The sequence below is a fragment of the Stegostoma tigrinum genome, chromosome 1 (genome assembly GCF_030684315.1).
Source record: "Stegostoma tigrinum isolate sSteTig4 chromosome 1, sSteTig4.hap1, whole genome shotgun sequence".
Lineage (NCBI taxonomy): Eukaryota > Metazoa > Chordata > Chondrichthyes > Orectolobiformes > Stegostomatidae > Stegostoma > Stegostoma tigrinum.
In genome coordinates, this window is record NC_081354.1 from 39331853 (window position 1) to 39350969 (window position 19117).

The 19117-nt window shown below is 41.8% G+C and overlaps 1 long non-coding RNA gene across 1 annotated transcript in view; it reads left to right on the forward strand.

Annotated features, from left to right (window-relative positions):
* Window positions 1-510: 510 nt before the first annotated feature.
* LOC132209496 (uncharacterized) overlaps window positions 511-19117 on the forward strand; it is a 156430-nt gene continuing 137823 nt past the window's right edge. Inside the window, exon 1 of the long non-coding RNA XR_009445608.1 lies at window positions 511-622. This is a non-coding gene — a long non-coding RNA (uncharacterized LOC132209496). The remainder of the gene's footprint in view (window positions 623-19117) is intronic.

Below are 19117 nucleotides of genomic sequence, written 5' to 3' on the forward strand. Positions count from 1 at the left end.
CTATCTTCTTTGCTCTCCATCTTCGGTCCGCCTCCCCCTCTCTCCCTATTTATTCCAGTTCCCTCCCCCCATCCCCCTCTCTGATGAAGGGTCTAGGCCCGAAACGTCAGCTTTTGTGCTCCTGAGATGCTGCTTGGCCTGCTGTGTTCATCCAGCCTCACATTTTATTATCTTGGAATCTCCAGCATCTGCAGTTCCCATTATCTCTGATAGAATTATCCCTTTGCTTTCTGATTGACTAACTGCCCACTTCACCTCAAAACAACACTCAGTGTGCTAAGTGACAAGAACTACTAACAATGCATGAGGTTCCTTGCATCTATTACATTATCCTGCTTGTTAAATATATTTTCTGCACCGTGTTTCTTCCCCTGAGTCTGTCACTGTCTGTCACGTCTGAGTCACAAAAACAGAAAACTCTCAATTCTGTATGTAACACTAGGTGGCAATGTTTCACCTCAAAATTTCAACAATAGCTCTGGTTTTTACTGAGAAAACACTGTGGAGCTGGAGGAACACAACATGCCAGACAGCATCAGAGGAGCGGGAGATTACTAGAGGGTTGCAGTGGGAGACAGATTCACTGAGGACTTTCTGGAGGGAGGAAGACAACTTCTTCAAGGTGGGCATACTTTGAGGAGACTTTGCAGTGGGGTTATAAATTACTCAGAGACAGTAAGAACTGCAGATCCTGAAGTCAGAGATGCTGCCAGGCCTGTTGCGTTCCTCCAGCTCCACACTGTGTTGTCTCTGACTCCAGCATCTGCAGTTCCTGCTATCTCTGGTTTTTACTGAGTTTTTTTTAATTAACAAGACAGCTTTTAGTGGGTGTAAGATTTGCTTAAGTTAAAATTTGGGATTATAAGTAATCTTTTCAGTTTAATGCTGGTTCCTACAACAGGAAACAACATTTCTGCTTATCTTATTCCCCTGAGGTCAGGTTGGATTTGAGGCTTTTAGCTAATGTGGATTTTCTCTTCTCATGTCTGATTTCTCATTTTTGTCAATCATGACAGCCGCTGCCTCTAACCATCTACCTGCTTCATTTAACAATTCTCAGTTTTACAGCAATATGTTTGCTGCCACTGAGACAAGCTTTGGGCTCCCAACTTCAGATTATCCATTGATAGCAAGGTGTAGAGCTGGATAAACACAGCAGGCCAAACAGCATCAGAGGAGCAGGAAGGCTCACATTTTGGGCCTAGACCCTTCTTCAGAAAGAATTCTGAAGAAGGATCTAGGCCCCAAATGTCAGCCTTCCTGCTTCTCTAGTGCTGCTTGTCCTGGTGTGTTCATCCAGCTCTACACCTTGTTATCTCAGATTCTCCAGCATCTGCAGTTCCTACTTACTTCAGATTATTCATTGTCATCTTTGCTCTCTTAGCAATGTTATGCCAGTTGTAATTAGGACTTATATGTTGTATTGCCATGTGAGGCTTTGGACTTCTCACTTTGGTCCATCTTTCCAACTTCCAGAAAACAAAATTCAATAGTGCTGGTGTCAGCCATTTATTTAGATATTAGAACATAAGATGTATGAACTGATGGAGTCCATTCAACCTATTGAGGTCAAAACTAATGTGTTTGCATTACATAGTACAAAGCTAGAATATTTAGGTCATGCAGTTACCACCCTTTTATTTACTGCATCTCAGATCTCATTCTCAGATTTTAACAATTCACGGAGTGTTATTACAAATAGCATCCACTACATTTGCCACAGGTATAGTAGCTCTGAACATACACAGCCTCAAGCTAGAGATTCCACATTAATATGCAAATAATTCATTATCTTAGTCATTTCCCCGTTTCTAATTAGTGAGTAATTTTAGTTGACTGGTTTAAAAATGTTCAATCATTTTTTCTAGCTTTCATTTTCCTACACCCCAAACTTGCAACGTTCCTCTCAACTTCCACCTTGTCTTGCAGCCTTGTTACATACTTCAGTCTCTCTCTCTCTAGCTTGCAACCTTATCACTCTGCATCGTTGCAATGTCTGTCTCTCACTCGTTCCCTTGCAACTCCTGTTCTAATTTTTCCCCACCCCACACCATGTAGCCTCTCTCTCTCTTCCCCTCCTTGCAGCCTTTCTCTCTTTCTTCGTTTACAGCCTTACTCCTTCTCTCTCCTTCCCTGCAGCCTTCCTTATTTTTACCCTTGTTACCTGAAAAGAAGTGCTCAAACATTTTACCCCAGGCATTGCTCCCTTGTGAGATAGACAAAAGACAGGGAGTCGACTCAGATTTTAATTAAATAAAATCTTTTTTATTAAGCTTTTTAGGTTACAATACTCAATATAAAACTTACATTCATTGCAACATATTTTTTTCCTTTACATTCAACAAATGTGGGTGTCACTGGCAAGGCCAGCATTTATTGCCTATCCCTAATTGTCCAGAAAACAGTTAAGAGTCAATCACATTGCTGTGGGTCTGGAATCATATGTAGGCAGACCAGATGATCTAGTTGTCTTTTTCGGACAATCAACAATAATTTTGTGGTTATTCTTAATTCCAGATTTTTTTCATTGAAGTCAAATCCCCTACAATCTGCCATGGTAGGATTTGAACTCTTATCCCAAGAACTTTAGCTGAGTTTCTGGATTAATAGTCTAATGATAATACCATACACCTTTGCCTCCCTGTTGCCTCTGCATTTCATTTATCTTAACTTCAACTTTAACTCACTTCATTTAACTTCTGCTTACCTTACATTAACTTAATTCACATTTAACTCTAACACTAACTTTAATCCTGTAAGTTTGGCTTGAAACAAACGCCATCCCAATTCAAGGGAAATGGCCAATTTTTGTTCCTGATGTAGATCTTGCCTTGTGCTCTTCATCTCTCTGAAGATAATTTCAAACCTCTCAAATCTTGATCTCAAATGGTTGCTCCTACAAAATTCTTTGTGCTGTTAACTTCTATCCCAAAGTCTGGTCATTTCACAGAACCTTCTCTGGCACTCAGCCAAGGAATTGACCAAAACCTGATCAGGTTTGATTCCAGCCAATGCAGTTCACTGGTAAACAATTTGCAAATGTTTATATGCAGTTATAAACATCCACATACCATGGTCCATATAATGTAATAGTGGTGCCAATATGTCGAACAGACAACCATGACACCTCCCTTATTTAGTCAACACAGGAAATCAAAAGTCACAGCTTACAGGACAGGTCACAACATGTCTTGGTTGCAGTTTTAGCCTAGGTCAGAGTTTTAACCAGCTTGATCAACGATTCCAATATGCCCTCATGGGCCCTAGTTATGCCTGTCTCTTTGTGGGGTATGTGGAACATTCCTTGTTCCAGTCCTATTCCGACCACCACCCACAACTCTTTCTCCGATGCATCGATGATATCATCGGCGCTGCTCCCCTTTCTCGTCTGGAATTGGAAAACGTCATCAATTTTGCCTCCAGTTTCCATCTGCCCTCACTTTTACCTGGTCTGTCTCTGACTCCTTCCTTTCCTTCCTCTACATTTCTGTTTCCATTTCTGGGGATAGCCTAGCCACTAATATCCATTACAAATCAACTGACTCCCACAGCTACCTGGACTATACATCCTCACACCCCACTTCCTGTAAAGACTCCATCCCAGTCTCTCAGATCCTCTGTTTCTGTCACATATGTTCAGATGAGGCCAACTTTGACAAGGGAGCCCCCCAAATGTCCATCTTTTTCCTCAACCAAGGATTCCCAACTCCCTCGTCGACAGGACCCTTAACCAGGTCCGACCCATCTGCTGCACTTCCACCCTCACCCCTTCTCTTCCCCCCCCGCAACAGCGATAGGGTTCGCCTTATCCTCACCTAGCATCTCACCAGCATCCACATCCAGAAGATCATCAGACACCATTTCTGCCACCTCCAGCAAGATTCCACCACCAGACATGTATTTTCCTCCCCTTCCTTGCCCGCCTTCCATAGGGACTGTTCCCTCTGGGACACCCTGGTCCACACTTCCTTCACTCCCAACACCTCCCCGCAGCCCTAAGGTACCTTGCCCTGTAACTGGCGAAGGTGCAACACCTGCCCATGTACCTCCTCCCTTCCCAGTATCCAAGGGCCCAAACATACCTTTCAGGTGAAGCAACACTTCACCTGCACTTCCCAGAATCTAGTCTACTACATTCACTGCTCACGGTATGCTTTCCTCTACATTGGGCAACCGCTTTGCACAACATCTACGTTCTGCTCGCAAAAAAGACCCTGAACTACTTGTTTCCTGCCACTTAAATGCACCACCCTGTTCCCTAGCCAACATCTCTGTCTCTGGCTAGCTGCAGTGTTCCAGTGAAGCCCAACACAAGCTGGAGGAACAACACCTCATTTTCTGCTTGGGGATCCAACTGCCCTCCAGACTCAAAATTGAGATCAATAATTTTTGTGCCTAAACTCTCGCTTGTCCCAGGCCCCTACCCCACATACCTCACCTTGTTACCACAAAGCCTTGCCATTACACACCCCTGTTGTTAGTCACTAACAGTCCTCATTAATAACTATTCACCCTCCCAGCCTGATCGTTAGTTTGTCTATCCAACTGTCTTTCTCTCTCTTTGGGCTCTATCCTATCGTTTACTCCCTACCTCACTCACCTTCCTATTTTCTGCATATAAACTGACGTTTTCCCAGCCACCATCAGTTCTGAGGAAGGGTCACTGGACCCAAAATGTTAACTTTGTTTTCTCCTTCACAGATGCTGCCAGACCTGCTGAGCTTTTCCAGTAACTTTGTTCTTGTTCCCAATATGCTTGATTGTAGCTCTTAATCAGTCTCGTAGCCATTTCCAATGCTGGCCAGAGACTATATCTTCTCTTTCTTCCCTGTAGCCTTTGTCCAATCCATTTTCTGCCCTTCTGCAAGCTTCCCCTTCTGTCAGTCTTCCCCCTTCCTGACCCTCTTAGCATCCTTTTCTCTTCTACTCCACCCTGCGGCTAACCTGTCTCTTAGATGGAATAGTGAACGTACTGTACAGGAACAAGCCTTTTGGCCCACCATGTCTGTCCCGTCCATGATGCTATTCTAAACTGTACCCATCTGCCTTCACATGGTCCATATGCCTATTTTCTCTGCCTGTTCATACATCTGTCTAAATGCCTCTTAAATTTTGCTGATGTTTCTTCTTTTACCACCTCCCCTTAACACCTTCTATGTAAAAATCCTCCCTCTCAACTCCTTTAAACTTTTCTCCTCTCACCATGAACCTATGTCCCCTATCCAGCCTATCACTGCCTCTCATATTTTGTACACATATCAGGTCACCCCTCACCCTCAAAGCTCTGGAAAAAAAGACTATCCAAGTTTGTCCAGACTCTCTTTTTAGATAATACACTCTCTTCCCCAAATATAGCTGATCTATAGCACTGGTTACATCCCACATTTGCTGCTGATAAGTGCAGGAGTGAATATATCGCAGCAAGCAGTCTCTGATATAAGGGGAAGTTCCTCAGAGATTTTATCCATGCAACCAATGGGACCCCATAATTATATTTTCCTGGGCTTTTCATGGCAAATTTGACTTCTGTCCCCATATGTTTTAAGAGCTGCTCTGCAGGCTATAGCATGGGTCTCAGCAATAGACATGTTATCACCCTCTTTTCAAGGCCCTGTGCCTGATCCTCGGATCCTTTATCGGACAAGAAGAATCACATTAAGAATCACCACAGTTTGAGCTCTTCATGTTTCATTATTCCCAACCTGTGTGCACATGTGACACCAATAGGACAGTTGTCACTTTCTCTTTATAGCTAGACTGCCCAGCCCTCATCAGCTTTCACTGGTCATTCTACCGCTTCTCCAGGGATCTCCATTGCCTCATCTTTGACTGCTGTGGGAGATCTGAGGTCAGGTGATTCTCCTTCTACGTTTCTTTTCTCCTAGATATGAAAGTGCAGAGTTAATGACATGTCCACTAAAACCTAATTCACATGTCTGCGTTGCATCCCAGCTCAAACATGGTCTTATCAATCATACGTTATATTTAAGTGCACACAAAAAGCAAACTTCCACATGCACTGGCCTCAATTGCCATGTGGCCTTAAAGCTGATACACATTTACTTCTGTGGCATAGCTGCTCACTTGCACATGCACATTTTTGATGACCACACATGAGGCACTCCTGTTAAAGACGCAACTGTTCCGACTACAGTTCCATGTTAAAGTGGGTCATTGATGCTCTTCCTACACAGGATCCAGCTTTAACATATTACTCCACAATTACTATCCTCTACTGCTCTCTCTACCTGGGCTGCTTTAGTCTGGTGAGACAGCCACATGATGTCACTTTCAGCAAAGAGCATTTCCCACCATCCAGTCACAGCCTGGGAGGAGAATGTTCAGGAAGACATCACCGAGCCATAGGATATAGGAACATAGGAGTTAGGAGCTGGAGTAGGCAATTCATCCATTTGAACCTGCTCCACCATTTAGCATGATCATGGCTGACCTTATCCTTGTCTCAACTCCACTTTCCCATCTACACCCCGAAGTCTTTTATCCTGCTTTTCATCAGAAACATACCTATTTCTTTCTTGAATCTGTTGATTCTGTCTCCTCTGCACTCTGGGGTAATGAATTTCACAGATTCATAGCCCTCTGAAAGTAGTTTCTCCTCATCTCTTTGGGGTGGCACAGTGGCTCAGTGGTTAGCATTGCAGCCTCACAGTGCTAGGGACCTGGGTTCAATTCCAGCCTTGGGCAACTGTCTGTGTGGAATTTTCACGTTTTTCCTGTGCCTGCATGGGTTTCCTCCAGGTGCTCCAGTTTCCTCCCACAGTCCAAAGATGTGCAGGCTAGGTGGATTGGCCATGCTAAATTGCATGTAGTGTTCAGGGGTTTGTGGGTTATAGGGGGATGGATCTGGGTGGGATGCTTCAATGGGTGGTGTGGACTTGTTAGGCCAAAGGGCCTGTTTCCACACTGTAGGGAATTGAATTGAGTTGAATCCAATCTAATCTCAGTTTTGAACCTACCTCCTCTCACTCTGTATCAATGACCTCTTGTTCTAGATTGCCCCACAAAGAGGAACAACTGTCCAACATCTAACTTATAAATCTCCTTTAGTGTTTCATACACCTCAATCAGATCCCTCCTCATTTTTCTGAACTCCTGCAAGTACAAGCCCAAGCTATTCAACAGCTTCACCTATGACAGCATTTGCATCCCTGGAATTAATCTGGTGAACCACCGCTGAACTGCTTCCAGTACCACAACATCTTTCCTCAAATAAGGGGACCAAAACTGGACACAATATTCCAGGTGTGGTCTCACCAACACCTTATGTAATTGCAACAACACTTCTTTACATCTATAATTGAGACTTTTGCAATAAATGCCAAGATTCCATTTGCGTTTCTCATGCTGAAAAGTTCTAACCTGATGGGCAATCATCTCTTCTAATGGTTGTGGAGCATCCTGGCAGTGAAAGCAGCCTCCCTGTTTGACCAGGGGATTCTTTAATAAGCATAGATGCAACATGATCAGCTGATAGCAGGTTTCACTGGTGAAAAGTTTGCACTGTTGCTAAGTCAAACTGGCATGCCACTGGCACTTAGAATTTTAATAATAAACACTTGGAAAAGGACAAAAGGAAAGAAAGCAGAGGGGTGCACAGTTTTGATTATATTGGGAGTGATACACCTTTGCAAAATTTAAATACGCAAAATATCCACATGAATGAAAAAATAAGTTCCATATTCTGCTTCTTATTTGAACAAACCAACATCAAATATATGCATATGTAAAGTCCATGTGCAAAAGCTGTGAGAATATGGCCACTGAAATCACATACCCAATGATGGCGTTGAGTACTTGTTCCTATTAATCAGAAATGTAATACGTCGCATCTGGATTCCTGGTTATTGGCAAACATATGACATCACATAAAAACCAAAAGAACTGTGGATGCTGTTCTGAGGAAGGGTGACCAGACCCGAAACATTAACTCTGTTTTCTCCTCCACAGATGCTGCCAGATCTGCTGAGTTTTCCAGCAACATTGTTTTTGATACGACATCACACATTATAATGAGGAATGGTGCATGAGAAATGAATTGTCACTTCTTTTGATGATTTATTTCTCCTTGTTTATAAAAAGACATCAGGGCAGTGAGTGATGCCACCTCAACTTAAATTGATAAAGCCAGAAACTATCATACATTAGAATTGGAGTGGAGCACAAATCTTCTAAAATTGTATAAGAGTTTGTGTTGTCCAGCAGTGGGTCATTCAGCCTGTCTTGTTCAGATCAGCTTTCTGTAACAGCAAACCAATGAGTTCCACACTCCCAGCTCTTTCTCATTGCCTGCAAATTTTCTTTATTTTGGTGTTTATCCAGTTTCCTTTCTAAAACCAGGATTGAATTTGTCTCTATTACACATACTGTGAGTGTGTTCCACATTTCAACTATTCACTGGTTTGATTTTTCACGCCTCTAATGGTTTTTTAAAAGAAAATCATTTGTGGGATGTGGGTGTCGATGGCTGACCAGCTTTATTGCCCATCTCTAGTTGCCCTTGAGAAGGTGGTGGTATGCTGCCGTCTTGAACCATTGCAGTCCACCTGCTGTGGATAGATCCACAATTCCACAAAGGAGGAATTCCAGGATACTAACCAACGACAGGAATGGTGATATATTTCCAAGTCAGGTTGGTGAGTTGTTCGGATGGGGTCTTGAAGGTGGTAGTATTCCCATATATTTGCTGCCCTTCTCCTTCTAGATGGAACTGGTCATGCGCTTCAAAGGTGCTGTCTGAGACTATTTGACATATTTAGAATTTGCAACAGTGTGTCATTCCCAATGTAGCCAGAACTGTGTACCTCTCTGTTTTCTTTTTTCTTTGTCCTTTTCCGAGTGATTATTATTAAAGTTCTAAATGCCAGTGGCATGAAAGTATGATTTAGCAGCAGGGCAAGCTTTTGGTGAATTTCTGATGTGCATCTTGTAGATATGGAGCGTTAGTGGTGGAGGGAATGGATGCTTATGGATGTGGTGCCAATTATGCATGTTGCTTTATGATGAATGGTGTCAAGCTTCTTGACTGTTATTGGAGCTTCACCCATCCAGGTAAGTGGGGAGTATTCCATTATACTCCTCACTTGTGCCTTATAGATAGTGGACAGGCTTTTGGGATTTAGGAGGTGAGTTACTCAGCACAGTATTCCTAACCTTTTACCTGCTCTTGTAGCCACTGTGTTTATGTGGCAAGTCCACTTCTGGTCAATGGTAACCCCCTGGATCTTGATAGAGGGGGATTCAGTGTTGTGGCAGGACTGCAAAACTTTGATCTGATCTCTTAGCTCTATCACTTGCTGCTTCTGTTGTTTGGCAGGTAAGTAGTCCTGTTTGGTAGCTTCACCAAGTTAACAGTTCATTTTTAGCTATGCTTGGTGCTGCTCCTGCCATGCCTCTTGCACCCTCCATTGAACCAAGGTTGATCCCCTGGCTTAATGGTAATGCTTGAGTAGGGATAGACCAGGCCATGAGGTTACAGATTGTGCTGGAGTACTTTTCTGCTGCTGTTGATGGCCCACGGTGCCCAGTCTTGAGTTGCTGGATCTGTTTAAAGTCTGGAGCTGGAGGAACACAGCAGGCCAGGCAGCATCTGAGGAGCAGAAAAGCTGACATTTCAGGTCAGGACCCGTCTTCAGAAATGGGGGAGGGGAAAGGGACCTCTGAAATAACTAGAGAGAGGAGGGGTGGAGCAGGAGAAGGTAGGTAGGCTGGTGATAAGTGAGTGCAGGTAGACAGTGGTGGAGATTGGTCAGTGAGGTGGGAGGAGCAGATAGGTGGGAGAGAAGATGGACAGGTTGTGTCAGGCCAAGAACGTGAGGATGAGAGGGAGGGTTGTTCATGGGATGAGGCTGGGGGTGGGGAGAGGTTTCAGTGTGAACTTTACTAGCTTCAAAATCTCCCCATCCTGGCCTCATCCCAACGCTCTGTCTCATTCCCCCCTCCTTGACCTGCCTGTCTTCTCTCCCAACTATCCGTTCCTCCCACTGAACTGACCAATCCCCACCACTACCTACCTGCACTCACCTATCGCCGTCCCACCCAACTTCCCCAGCCCCTCTCATCCCCACCTCCTTGATCTGTCCCGCCTATCTGGTCTTCCGACCTCATTGACCAATCCCCACCACTGCCTACCTGCACTCACCTATCACCATCCCACCCACCTTCCCCAGCCCAACCCCTCCTCTCTCTATTTCAAAGTTCCTTTCCCTGTTCCCCATTTCTGAAGAAGGACCTGACCTGAAGTGTTAGCTTTCCTGCTTCTCTGATGTTGCCTGACCTGCTGTGTTATTTCTGACTTCAGCATCACCAGTTCTTACTATGTCTGTTTGAGGTCTGCCCCTTTTGGCACAGTGATAGTACCATGCAACATTATTGAGAGTTTTCTCAATATGAAGGTAGGACTTCATTTCCACAAGGACTGTGTGGTGGTCACTTTTACCAATTCATTCATGAACAGATACATCTGCAGCTGGCAGATTGGTGAGGATGAAGTCAAGTATGTTTTTCTGTCTTTTGGCTGCATCACCACCAGTTGCAGACCCAGTCAAACATGTTTCCCCTTTAGGACCTGACCAGCTCGATTCGTAATACTGCTGCTGAGCCACTCTTGGTGGTGGGCTTTGAAATCTCCTACCCAGAGTACTTGTTGTGCCCTTGCACTCTTCAGTGCTACCTCCAACTGTTGTTCAACATGGAAGAGTTTAAATTCATCAGTTGATGAATGATGATGCATGGTAATCAGCAGGAAGTTTCCTTTCCGTTGTTTAACCTGGAGCCATATGACTTCACAGGGTCTGGGTTCAATGTTGAAGACCCCCAGAGCAACTCCCTCCTGACTGTGTACTACTGTGCAGCCACCTCTGCCGGCTCTGTCATGTTAGTGGGACTGGACATATCCATGGATGGTGATGGTAGTGTCTGGGACATTGACTGTAAGATATAATTCTGTGATTATAATTATGTTAGGCTGTTGTTTGACTAGCCTGTGAGACACCTGTCCCAATTTTGGCACATCCCCCCCCCAAATGTTGGTTAAGTGGACTTTGTCGTGTTGACAGGTCTGTTTCTACCATTGTCTTTTCTGATGCCTAGTTTGCTGTCAGGTGATCCATCTGGTTTCATTTATCTGTCTTTTTGCCATTCATCTTATACCTGTGGTCTTCACCCTTGCAACAATGGGAACAGTTATCATCTTGTATTTTGTGTGGACCATTCATGATTTCTTCTTGGTGTTCTTTTCTATTTGAAGGATATTCCTTATCCCTGAAATCATGCTTGTTTATAATTCCCTAGAATTAGCCACAATTCTTGTGTTGAAAATGAACCAGTTTTTCACAACAGGTTATCATAACTTCCCTGATTTTGCCTGATGCCCTTATTTATAAAACCCAGGATCCCATGTACCTTTCTTACCACTCTCTCAAACTGCCCTGCCACCTACAATTATTTGTGTGCATACATTCCCAAATCTCTCTGTTTCGGCAGCCCATTACAAATCATATCCTTCATTTTTGTAATGCCTGTCCTCATTCTGTCGTAGATTTAATCAGCCATGTGTCCACCAATCAGTCCAACTATCACCTTGAGAAGTCTATCGCTATCCTCCACATAGTTCACAATACTTCTGAATATTATGTCAACAGCTAACTTTAAAATTGTGCCCTACAGATTCAAGTCTAAGCAGTTAATAGAAATAGTGCTCCTTGTTTTTGCAGCTGGGATACTCTTGCTTTGATTCCTCCATTCAGAAAAAACGACAACTGTTTACCACTGTTACTCAACCTGTTACTGTATCTATTCAGCCACTGTCCCTTTTGTTCCATCAGCTTTAATTTTGCTGGCCAGCACATTAATTCGTACTAATTAAGTACTTTTATTATAGATTGATCCCTGTTGTTAACTACAAGTTATGAAAATCCCTTGACTAGACTTCAAATAATGATCCCTGCAGTTGACATTTCGTTACAACTCTGCCTTTCTGGGACTTGAAGCTTGACCTAAGGAAAAACCCGGCAGTGGGGAATACTAGCATTATTGTATTTAACAACAAGCCTCTGTATGCTATTTTAATGCAGGTGTTAATCCTATTCATATCTCCCATTCCTTTTTATTGTAGATCCATTTCATCAACACTAACTATAAAGGTGACTATGTAAACCTGGACTCCACTGCTGCCTAAACAACAAATAATTTAAAATGATTTCTAGATTTTCTTAAACAAACTAAATGTAGTTGGTGCTGAGGGCTATTCTCTATTCCTAAACTCTCGTACCCAGGGTATTTATTGAACAGCACTTTTTTAGATTCTGTATTGAACCCAATTTTAGTGAAACCAGTTCAACCTCAATCCTTTCTCATTTAATTTTGCATATCATAGCACTAAAATATTATGTGCAATAGCAAGAAGTAATTAACCAGAGCAGGAGAATGTATAAGAAGAATTAAGATTGAATCTCATGATAGGAGATTGACGTCACTGGCAAATATTTATAGCAAACAATCAGAATGAAAGGTGCAGGGACAAACTCAATTAATAGCCTTAACTTTGCAAGAGGTCATTTATTGACAAACACATAAAGATCCCCCAAGAAAATTATCTAACAAACTGGTGAGGAAAATAAAGACGAATTGTAAAGTATTCTTTAGGTATGTGTTCAGGAAAATATTAGCCAGGGAAGATGTGCGGATAATAGGACAGGTGGGGACAACAGAATTTTATCGTGGAGATTGGTAAACAGTGGAGAAACAGAACAATTTCTTTGCAATTGTGGCATGGATGAGTGGGACCGAAGGTTTTGTTTCCATGTTGTTTGACTTTATGACTCCATAAATATTGGGCAACAAAGAGATTTGTTAAAGTGAGGAACTGAAATAAATTAGTTTCAGTAAAGAGATAGCATTTGAAAAGTTAAATGGATTAAAGTTTGATGAATCCTCTGGACCAGCTGTGCTTTATCCTAGATTTTTGCAGGAGGTAGCTAGGGAGGCAATGGTCATGTTGATGGTTATCTTTCAACATCCTGTAGATTGTGGGAAGATTCTCACTGTCTATAATTAGGAAATGTAACTCCACTATTTAAGAAGGCGGGGGGGGGTACGTGTGGTGTGTACGGCCAGGCATTGGTTTGGGGGGAGAAGGAGAATGAAACATTTCAGACTTGCTAATTTGATGTCAGTCAGAGGGAGTGTGTTGAAAAATGTTTACAGCAACAATCAGAATGAAAGGTGCAGGACCATACTCAATTAATAGCCTTAACTTTCCAAGAGGATAAAGGACTCGACGTTTGGAAAACAATGGTAAAATTAGCAATGTTGACACAGAGTTCTGAAAGAAAATCATTTTTGACAATTTGTTGGAGTTGTTTTGAGGATATTAGCACTGATACAGTGAACCAGTCTAAGTGGAAATGGTGCATTGGATTTTCGGGAGGCTTTTCATAAGGTCCTATGCAGGACAAAGGGATTTTTTGTGCTGTGGGGAAAATATAATGGTATGGATTGAGTATCAGTTACCAGGCTCAGAGGTGAGGTTATGAATAAATTGAACATTCTCAGGATGGCTGGTTGTTACTAATGGGGTGGTGAGATGTTATTGGGATAACATCCCATTGATTTCTATACGTCTATAAATCAATGCCCTTTACCTGCTCACACAGAGGTATGCAGACACTGCCTTAAAACTTCCTGCCCAACTAGAATTAGTTGTAAAACTTTGAAACTCCTTATCTTCCTGCACATAGGTATGCAGACATTGCCTTAAGCTTCCTGCCTGAATAGAATTAGAGATAAACTGTGCAAATCTTTATCTTCCTGCATGGGGGTATGTGGAAACTGTCTCAAATAAGGTTAAGTGAGGAGCATTTGTAAAGGTGGTAGACTTCTGAAGTAAATAACTCCTGTTCTGAGAAAGGGGCCGGAGCACTGACTTTTGTTTAAGCTACACACTTCGGCGGCTTGAAATTACATTCTGCCACTTTGGCGACTTGAAATCGCCTCCTGTCATTAGCAGTCACATTGTGAACAATCGATACTTTATACTGCTGTCTTTATGTTTTCGATGTAGTAATTGTTTTGTATCATGTCATTGTCTGTTGTAGTGATTGTTTCATGAATCATGTCATTGTGAGATGTAAAATCGCTTTATGTATTATGCACTTGATAAGATGTAAAAAGTGGGGACTGTCCGCTGCTTGGGGAGAATTGCTTACGAGACTCTGCACTCTGTGCCAGGTTGAGTACAGTGATCCTCCACAGTTTGTACTTGCTTTGTAATAAAGGATTTGTGTTTTTCTAAACAGGTCAGTGTCTTGTTATTGCAGCAAGTCCGTGAGGGTCTCTGAAAACGACTCTAACAGTGGCACTAAGAAAAATTGTTCAATTAATCTATGTAAATAGTTATCATGCAGGTGCATCAAACATTGATAATAACAAAGGTTATGTAATCCTATATTGCAAGGAGATTTGAGTACGGTGCAAAGGTGTCTTTCTGCAGCTGTTTCGAGCTTTTGTGAGACCTTGTCCGGGGTATTCTGTGCAGATGTGGTCCCCTTATTTAAGGAACAATAAATTTGATATGAAGATTTTGAACCGAGGTTCATCAGATTATCCCTGGGATGGTGGGAGATTGAGGACACTTGGTGCATGTTGTCCAGAGTTTCAAGAATGACCTCATTGAAACCTACAGAATTCTTAAAAGGCATGGCGGTGTGGATATAGATAAGATGTATTCTCTGGCTGTTGAGTTCAGAGCCAGTGGACATGATCTCAGGATAAGGAATACATCAATTAAGGCTGAGACGAAAAGGACTTTCTTCCCATCAGAGTGTGGTGAATCTTTGAAATTTTTGACCCTGTGGACCTTACAAGCTCAATAATTGAGCAGGTTTACATATGGTCAATTTGAATCACTATGTGAACTCTGTCAGAAGACCCAAGGCCTTTACTTGCATTCAAGTGGTATGTCCCAAAAGGAATGGACAACATGCATTGTATTTCAAAATTTGACATTAATGCAAATATCAATCCTTTTAAATCAAATAGCTCAATTTGAAATATGCTGTTCATTGACTATTTCATGATTGATTTTCCTTACAAATGTTGCTGACTCTCATAGTCTGAGCAGTCTTCATGTATTGATTACCATAGAAAGCATTTGTACCAAACATTTTCAGTCACAAGTTCACATTTCATTGACAATGTGAAACATATTTCTTATGCCAACATAACCAATTCTGTTACAGTGGATTCTGATTTTTGTTTAGGTTCCACTATTAGTGTAGAGAGCCCCATGAAATCTTCTACTTCACCCTACCACCTTCAATAATACACTCTTGAGGGAGAAAATATTGAAATCCTATGAGGAAACGGCATGAGAATGCAACCAACTAAATTATGTTTGATGGGACAGTGTACATGCAATGGACCAAAATGGTCTCCTCTCTTATTTTATGATTCAATGAGGCATATCTCAACTTTCAGATAATTTTGTTCCATTTTTATGCTTTCCATAAGCGATGTGGCAAGATTCTAGGAGTCTTTTAACACAGACACAAAGGCAAGCAGCTTGTCATGCTTGTCAGTATTGAGTATTCCAGTGAGCTCAGGAGGCATCTTGCTGTTTGGCACACAGCAATAACAATGTAACACCAAAAGCATGTCCCAGAGTGTAGCAAATACTGCATACACATACACAATACTGCAGCACAAGCAGTCTTGTGTATCATCAGCTGCTAATACAATGATTAGGGGCCTGGTCAGTCATGTTTTTCTGCCAATTATTGAAGTTTATCAGAGAACTGGGGAAATGCAGTCAATCAATATTTCAGAAGGCTTCATGGTTGAAGGCCTGTATGAGTGCTGGGGCGATTATCACTGATAGAAGGGGCAAGGGAGATAGGCTTGGGGAGGCAAACAGAGACTTTGATATTGATGAGGATAAGGCTTGCAATGGGGTTAGGTGGAGAATCTCAAGATGAATGGGGAAGTTTAGAGCAGTGTCAGGGCAAGATAGGCTATAGGAGGGGTTTATTGACTCTGACTACTACCGTGGCCTCAACACAACTCAAATTTAGCCAAAAGAAAATGTAAGATTCAACCTATATAAGCAACTGGGACCCAAATATGCCAATATTCCTCTCATCACAGGTAACCCGTGAGTATCTTATTGTAACTAACAAGTTGCAGCTTGCCAGAGCAAGAACAACGAGCTTATTCCTACTCTGTTTTCTGCCTCTTTGCCAAAGCTTAATCCATGGCAGTGCATCACCTCCTATACCATGTTCTTCAATTTTGCTAACAAACCTCCTGTGGAGGATATTATGGAAAGCCCTCTGACAACCCAAATACATACTTTCCATCAATTACCCTTTTTTGATTTTAGTAATATCCTGAATAAACTCGAAGTTACGCAAACATAATTTCCCATTTGCAATTCTATACTGACTGTGGCCAATCAAATAATTATCCAAGTGTTTATTTATCACTTTGTTTATAATGGATTCAAACATTTCCCCCAGTGCTGATGTAAGGATGGCAGGTCTGTTATTTCCTCTTCCTTTCTCACTTCCTTCTGAAATAATTGGAAGACATTTGCAAGCTTCCAGTCTACAGGAATCATTCCAGAATCGAAACAATTATGAATGATTACCTATTTTCTCTAAAACCTTCTCCTTCACTCTTTTTAATGTAAAATATTAAATCTTGGGGATGAATCAACTTTCAGCCCCATTAATTTCTTCAAAGTTATCTTCTTACTAATGCTAATTACCCTTACCTCCTCTATCTCCCTAGTCACTTCGATGTCTAATTCTGGAAGACTTTTTGTATTTTCCACAACAAAACATTTTAATGCATTTTCTAATTTCACCTTTCATGAGATCAACCTCCTCTCAGCCCACTTACGGACTATATGACTGAACAAACTGTAATCAGCCTCTGCAACAATTTGAAAGAATTGTGCATCTTCAATTGACAGCTTTCGAAAATGTTTCAGTGCAGTTTGCTGTGAGTGGTGAAGTGGACTGCACTCAGTTCTGAATCAGAACATTGTGGGTTGATCTCAAAATACCACAGTAAACAATATGCTGCATAGTGTCAGAGCTGCTGTCTTTTGAATGAAACTTAAAATGGAAGCTCCCTCTGACCTCTCCGTTAGCTGTAAATATCCTGAAGTGCTCATTAGAACAAAAGCTTTAGGTTCTCTGATGTCCTCGCCAATATTGTTCCTTCAATAACATTGCTAAAAAAATATATTAGACCATTATCAAATTGTTATTTTTGGTATCTTGCTGTGTACAAGTTATCTTTTTTTCCAATATTATGAGATTGACTACATTTCAAAAGTTTAATTGGCTGTACTGAGGTTTGGGTTATCCTGAGGTCATGAAAGGAATTATGGTTTATGTAATGTTTTTGTTTGATTTTAGTAATGTTTTCATCAAGGCCCCTTATGGCTGGCTCATCCAGAAGATTAAGATGCATGGGATCCACAGTGACTTTGTCACATGGATTCAGAATTGACTTGCCTATAGAAGGCAGAGGGTAGTACAGAAGAGTGTTTTTCTAGCTAGAGGTCCATGATTAGTGGTATTCTGCAGGCAGCTATACTGGGACCTCTGCTGTTTGTGATACTTATAAATGACTTGGCTGAATATGTAGACAGATGGATTAGTAAGTTTGCAGATGATACAAAGGTCAGTGGAATTGTGGACAACTTAAAAGGTTGACAAAGGATACAGCAGGAAATAGATCAGTTGCAGATATAGGCAGAAAATGGCAGATGGAGTTTAATCTGGGTAAGTGTGAGTTGCTGCATTTTGGGAGATCAAATGTTAAGGAAAAGTGTACAGTTAATGGCAGGACCCTGAACAACATTGATGTACAGAGGGATCTTGGGATCCAAGCCTATATCTCCCTGAAAGTGTCCACGCAAGTAGATAGGGTGGTAAAGAAGACATTGGCATGCTCGCATTTATTGGTCAGGAATTGAGTGCCAGAGTCAGGGTGTCATGTTGCAGCTTTATAAGACTTTAGTTAGACCACGCTTAGGGTATTGTGTTCAATTCTGATTGCCACATTACAGGAAGGATGTGGAGGCTTTGGAGAGGGTGCAGAAGAGGTTTACCAGGATGCTGCCTGGATTAGAGGGTATGAGCTACAAGGAGAGGCTAGAAAAACCTGGGTTCTTTTCTCTGGAGTGGCTGAGGCTGAGGGGAGACTTGATAAAAGTCTATAAAATTATAAGATGCGCAAATAGGGTTGATTGTCAGAATCTTTTTCCCAGGGTTGAAATGTCTAAAACTAGGAGGCATACATTTAAGGGAAGGTAGGGGGATGTTTAAAGGAGATTTGAGGGGCAAGAGAGTGTTAGGAGTCTAGAACATGCTGCCAAGGGCAGTAGTGAAGGAAGATATGATGTTCAAGGGACTCCTAGATAAGCACATGAATATTCAAGGAATGGAGGGTTATGGACCAAGGGCAGACAGAAGGGATTAGTTTAATTTAGTGCCATGCTCAGCACAACATAGTGGGCCAAAGGGCCTGTTCCTGTGCTGTTCAGTTTTATGTCCTATGTTAATAGGAAGTGTGAAAATCAATGTTATACTTATCTCAATGATGAAGATGGCACAACACAGTCCACTGCTGTGATGCTCACAGCTATCAATAGTTGCTTTAATGAACTGTGCATGAACATTGTCTGCAAAAGTGATAACAAAAGTTTCCATTGATAAGACCAGATGTTGCATAAAGAATTTTCTTTGAGCATTAATGAAACCATTGTTTAAAAAAAATACATAGATGACATCTTGGACTTAAATATATTGACTGCCTGGATTGCTAAGATTTGAATGGATGCTGAATAATTGGATGTACTATTTAATACATTTTCCTTTTAAACAACACTTCAATACTTTTTCTCACCTACTTTTTGCGTTTACTCCCACACACTACGTTCACTGTACGGGTCACCAGGCAACCATTGATTTTCAAACTTTCCAAGAGGAACAAACTTTGACATTTACCAGCGCTTACTTCTGTTATATTCCGTTTCTCCCATCACCCACTGCCATTTTCTCCAATTCGACTAAACAACTGATTCTGA